This window comes from Gavialis gangeticus, unplaced genomic scaffold, assembly GCF_001723915.1.
Source record: "Gavialis gangeticus isolate Ggan-Ray unplaced genomic scaffold, GavGan_comp1, whole genome shotgun sequence".
Taxonomy (NCBI): domain Eukaryota; kingdom Metazoa; phylum Chordata; order Crocodylia; family Gavialidae; genus Gavialis; species Gavialis gangeticus.
In genome coordinates this window covers 22,140,680-22,147,094 of record NW_017729030.1, presented here as the reverse complement: position 1 = coordinate 22,147,094, position 6,415 = coordinate 22,140,680, and the positions used below count along the sequence as shown (strand labels likewise).

At 40.4% G+C, this 6,415-nt stretch overlaps 1 protein-coding gene across 1 annotated transcript in view; it reads right to left on the bottom strand.

The window, feature by feature from the left end:
• Nucleotides 1–6,324, bottom strand: part of LOC109301102 (bifunctional heparan sulfate N-deacetylase/N-sulfotransferase 3) — a 176,865-nt gene extending 170,541 nt beyond the window's left edge. The window contains exon 1 of the mRNA XM_019522025.1: nt 6,099–6,324. The gene's annotated coding sequence lies outside the window, so the exon portion shown is untranslated. The remainder of the gene's footprint in view (nt 1–6,098) is intronic.
• Nucleotides 6,325–6,415: the final 91 nt, after the last annotated feature.

Sequence of the window (6,415 nt, the reverse complement as noted above, 5' to 3'; positions counted from 1 at the left end):
TGGATCCACACTTACTGCTTCCCTGGGTCTAGGGGGGTGGGGAGCATGATGAGGGGCTGCAGTCAAGTAGGGAGTGAGGACAGGTCATTGTTAGATAGCATTTACTGAATAAGCAGTGCAAGGGAGCTCAGTGATAAAACAAGTGCTAACAAAAGGCACAAAAAAGGGGAAGTGGGAAGGAAGGAGGAAGACAGCAGAGTTCTGGCTACATACCAGAGCAGACAGTTGCAACACCATAAGGAGGAGCAATACAGTGCAGAATGCCTGAAGGACCGATTAAACCCGCGTCATAGAATGCTTGGTGTCCACAGATAACAGTGAATTAGTCCAAAATAGTACTTGATTTATCAGGTATACTTTTGAACTGCTCCAGGTGGCTCTAAAGCTTTGTAACAGGCTTTCCACTAAAGGCTTAACCTACATTTAAACCACTAGGTGTTATGTGTGTTCATGCCCCAGATGTGTAGTGGAAGGCTTCATGAGTCAGAGCAATGAAACGGGGCCATGTCCCGAGAATTATTACTGATATTCTTCCCTAATCAGTACATTCATACTGGTGAGGTCATGGAAAAGTTACATCTTTGAAGATGCACAAATTATATGCTTTCTGCATACATTCAACATTAAAGTTTCTCAAACATTCTCTGTAATCCACTAGCACTTGCATCATTTTTTTCTGTTTATACTGCCAGTTGCACAATGTAAGGAACTAGATCTTGGGATATGCATTCTATATATCAGTCCATCACAGTTCAGGAAACTGATTGCTTCATATCCCTCTATTATGTCCTATACATTGCAACATGTGCACAACACATAGTTTCATAGTTAGTTTTATAGTTTCTAGGATCGGAAGGGACCTGAACAGACCATCAAGTCTGACCCCCTGCCCTGGGCATGAATAAGTCCTGGGATCATAATGCCCCAGCCAGATATCTATCCAACCTCCTCTTGAAGACCCCCAAGGTAGGGGAGAGCACCAGCTCCCTTGGGAGCCCGTTCCAGAGCCTGGCAGCCCCAACTGTAAAGGAATGCCTCCTCATATCAAGCCCGAACCTGCTCTCAATCAATTTGTAGCCATTATTCCTTGTTATCCCAGGTGGTGCCCAGAGGAACAGAGCCTCACCTATGTTCCGCTGGTCCCCTCTGGTGAGTTTATAGATGGCCACCAGATCCCCTCTCAGTCTTCTCTTGTGAAGGCTGAATAGATTCAGGCCTTTCAGCCTCTCTTCGTAGGGCCTGGCCTGCTGCCCCCTGACTACGCGAGTGGCCCTCCTCTGGACCCTCTCAAGGTTAGCCACAACCCTCTTGAAGTGCAGTACCCAGAGCTAGACACAGTACTCTAACTGTGGCCTAACCAGCACCGCATAAAGGGGAAGGATCACCTCCCTGGACCTGCCTGTGCTGCATCTGTACAAGGTGCGTTTAGCCTTACTGACCGCTTCCTCACATTGGCGGCTCATGTCCATCCACATAGCAGGATGTGCTCAATGGCTTTGCCCACTACATGACAACTGCCCCCACTAAGACCAACAGTGGCCTGCACTTGGAAGTTTCTACAGCCTCAGTGTACCATCAGAATAGCTTTCATTTTCATCCTTACATTGGAAGGCTGGGACCAACAACACCAGAAAAGTGGCCTTCTCATCTTAAAAGTTCTGCAGCCAATGAAGATGTTCATCACAACACAATCCTATCACTTGGTGTTCATTTCTCAGGCCTCAGAAATAATACTACCACTCAGTGAATATTTGTAGCAACCTGCACTCTGTGTATTATTGACTCATTCTCTCAGAATTCCTGTGTAATCTTAATTGTGCCACCTATCACTATTGCAATTATGGTCATTTAAATGCTGTAAATGCAGAAGAACTGTGCAGCCTGTCTGTAAAACAGACACAAGAACTGTGGCAACTTGGCAGAGAGATAGAGGGGAAAAAAATACAAAGAACTGTAGAACTTTTACAAATGATAGGATGCAAAATATGGAACACGGAAAAGGGAATGATGGGACATTCGTCTTGGAGACCCATAATTCTCTAGTGGTGGCAAAAGCATCCCACAATTCATTGCAAAAGTGTTTCAGTACATGGTGTCAGAAGGCGGCAAGGGGAACACTTGCTGCTGGTCTGGGGTACATTCTAGCTTCAAGTAATACAACAGATGCAATGAAGTCATGCAGCACTAGTATAAGCCCCCAGGTACACATGTGCTTTGATAAAATGGAAATGCCAGCTGTTGTAAGCTAGCAGACCATATGATGGTAACCTTCCAGTATATACATAGCCTCAGAGAAAACAGTTCTTGCCCAATTTCCTTTCAAACAATAAAACTAGACATAAAGCAGACAAAGAATATAATTTAGATACATCAATGCTGGTTGAGTGAGCAATTGGAGGCTGATCTCAGAGCAGTTTCAGTGTTTGTAGATTTCTTGTTATGTTTTTAAGGCTATTTTTTCATGGTGGAGTAGTCTGAAATATGCTATGAAAATAGTAAAGAGGTTGTGATAGTTTGATTAATAAGGAAACAGAAACAGAGTTAAAAACCTAAGGAATACCACCTTTTCACCCTATCACAGCTTTTTAACATCTCACTGTTCAAAAGAGTTTTGGGTTTGTTGGCATTGTTTTGCTTTGTTATCTGTGAAAAGCATGGAACAGACCCTCAGCTGATGTAAACTGGCATCGCTCATTAACGTCAATGGAACCATAAAAATTTATACAAAGATAAGGATCTGGATATACATGTAAGAAGTACCACAATATTTAGCAAGCAGCTCAAACACAGCATGTTGTAGATCCTTGATCATTATTCTACAGCCCAATACAATGATTTTATAAAATATACTAGAGTCAGCAGCAGCACAAGCTACACTTCTTCAACACTGCTTGATAATCTCAAATTTGATCTCATGCAGGACTTCGTATTCATCATGCATCCACCTGCAGGCTAAAATGCTTGCCTATCCTACATCCTCGCATTGTTCTAATATGTAGGCTCAAAGTGCTTTCCAAAGTTAAAGAGAAGTCAAGCAAAATCACTCTTCCATTTGTTCTATTAACAAAAATGTAATTTTGATTGTATGCAAGTGGGTCTCCTGAGCATGAAAAGAACTTACTAAGGGAAAAGCTAAACGAAAAGATGAGTTTGCAGTTAGCTCCAAATGCACTGTGTCCTTGGTCATTCCCATCTCTTGTAGGATGGTCTTCCAAAATCCAAGTCCTCCTAAGGAAACTCTGTTCCCTATGCATTTGTGGACAGTTGATAGTTTCAGGGTACCACCAAAACATACCTGGGAAGTTACAGTAGTAGCTACACTCACGTAATTAGGGTCAATCCTGAAACAGGTTTTGAACATTAAGTCACAGATCTTGAATTGGCTTCTGTATTCAATACTGAGACCAAAATGGCACTGTGAAGTGCTCATAGAGGCTGTGTTACATTGCTTCATACTGCCTGCAGATTTTCCTTGATGTGCTGCTTCATACCTAAGTATAATGAACAAGTCCTCGGTTTTGTAAACTGGTGTGGCTCTACATTAACTTTAGTTGAATTATGGTGGTTTAGACAACTTGAATATCTGAGCCATTAATGGGTTGTAGTCACTGAGCCTGAAGCATAAATAAATACTGTGTCTTGTTTCGGTGCACAATGTTTAAAGTATAATCCCCCGCACCCCCAAGCCACCGAAACATGCAAGTTACCTTTGCACATAAATCTTTACAGTTTAGTCTGTGGATAAGGGACTCAAATATATGCAGATGACCTACAGCATTCGTCATGGGATGTAACCCTTGCGAACTTGTACCATGTGAATGTAGTTGCCACATCCTCAAAATGAGACCTGGGTAAGATGGTTCAGCAACATGCTACAGAGATCTCAGTGATGCACAAGGAAGAAGTTACTCTGCATGGGCTGTTCACTATATACTGTACAGAGAATTATATATACACATTTTTATATGCACAAGATGTAAAAGACAACTGATGAAAATTATGTTCTTTAGCTTCATAACTAGTATCTGTGGGGTTTTAGAACTAAGAACTGAAATGATACCCTTTAGGGTTAATACTACCCTATTTGGGTCTGTGTTGCAAATAATGTCCAACTAGATAGAAAACTGAGCACACTACACACAAGTGCACATGTGCATGTATGCACACACACACGTGTGTGCGCAAATGCGGTCTGTTAAAACTGTGTTGATGTCCAGCAAACCTTTCTACTCAGAAGCAGCAGTTTTCTCAAACTCAACTATATCAAAAACAGTAGGTACAGCAAGTCAAGTTCTTCAGCAAAATTAATGAAAAGATCATGTTTTCCAAAGAGAAAATTAAGCCTTTAAAAATAAAGTTCTCTTTTTGAAACAGTTTGCTTGCTAGCAAGTACATTTAGCTTAACCTAAGATTTACCTCCACTGCACATTGTACTCTCTGATCCTTCAGTAGGAACAGTAAAATCATGTCACACTTATGCTCTTGTTACAGACAGGTCTACATAAATTCTTTTTGACATCTGCATAATAAGGAAAACATCACTGGTTTACGAAGAATAGGCAAAAAATATGTGAAATCAGGGCTCATGAGTTACTCATCCAATATTACTGTACATTACATTTCTGCAGTTACATATAGCATAGATCTTTATTTCTTTGTCTCTTAACCTAATAACCCCATAAAATTACATTTTGGCTCTGTTCCTTTCCACAGTGACCACTGCCAGCAGAACAGCAATATACTGCTCAAATGCAAAATGAAAAACCTGTTTTAGATGAAAGCTACAAACAAAGCAAATATTTTCCAGGAAGTATAGCACAGACAGGCATTAAATCTGTAATAGCTGACACATTATTTAACATCTATAATGTAAAACGGTTTTTGTTTGTTTGTTTGGGGGGATTAGGGAAACTATCATGAAACCTTTCCTGAAAAATGAAATGTCATTCCTAAGGGAGTTCTTTTTGAAATTATTACATTCATGTTACTAGACATGCAAACCTTTGAGTTTGACAAAGAATGACATGCTACAGAATAGCAACATACAGGTGATTAAAAGCAATCGTAGGATAGATGATAGTATTCATATTTTTGGATCATCAATAAAAAATGCATAGTGCTCTCAAGTACTTGACACTAATCTCCACTTGTCATATGAATGAAGCACTGAACACTAAGGAAAATAAAGTTAAGAAAGGAGATATTTAGGTTATATATTAGAAATACAATTTTAACATGACCAGATATTGTCATGAGCCACCAAGTGAAGTAATTGAAAGCTTTAAGTATCATATGATTTAAAGGCTAGAACAGATAAGTATCTGGAGATTTAACATTTCTTGCTGTGCCTACCAACAAGGGGAATAGATCAGATGGACCAAAAGATCTTTTCCATTTATATTTCCTATGCTTGTAACGTTCGGTCCATATCTTCCTGGCAACCAGTATTTAATTTTCATTATCTCTTTTATCCTCAGCTTTTTGTTGCATTGTTCTAAGTCCTAGTAGGGAATATTGCCCTGCATGATGGGGGTGACTGAATGGAGGTCTGTTAGAAAAGAAGGTCTGTAAAGGTCATGGAAGTAGCATATAGAGCCCTTGTTTCTTTCTTAAAGAAACATCTAAACCAGACAGAAATTCTTCTTCCAAAAAGTAAACTATCCCCCCCTCCCTGACCCCAATGATTGCCTCATGTTCATACATATTTTTCATCTAAGGATCTCAAAATGCCTTACAAACATCAGTGAAGTAACTCGCACATTACTACTGTGAATCAGCTATTACATCCTTTTAAGCAGATGCAGAAGGTGAAACATCCAACTGTTAGCTGACTTGCCCAAGGTCACAAAGGCAATGTGTGGCAGGCATCGATCCCTTCCCTCCCAACCCTGAACCTTCACCAGCAAAACCCCTATTTCCTCACAAATTCATGATTTATCTCCCACATGCTCCTTGCCAAGAAATTAAGGAACAGGGATGTTCTAAATTATAAAGTACTAATGTTGGTGAAAGAGTGGATGAAAAGACATACCATTATTCCTAGTGTCATCATTTGGTTAAAAAAAAAAATCCCTGCATTTCCAAAACAATTATCTGACCTTCTTTAAGGATGAACTCACGTTCTCAGTACCCAGGCAGATTTCCAAATGTTAAGTCAACCTCTCAGTTCCTCACGTGCTGTTTGAAACAAACATCAGCACAGGCCAATTGTTGCACGGGCTTGAGAGAACTTCAAGCTGTTGAACAGCGACCAGGATTATGAATGCGGCACCGGCATTACTACCGCCCTGCTATGATCCTGTTTTATTCTCACTGAGCGCAGCAATCCGATGGCTCTCCCAATGTCCTAAAACACTAGAGGGCAACCGTGTCACGCCAGGAAAAAAAAAAAAAAGGGGGAAGGAAAAAAGAAAAT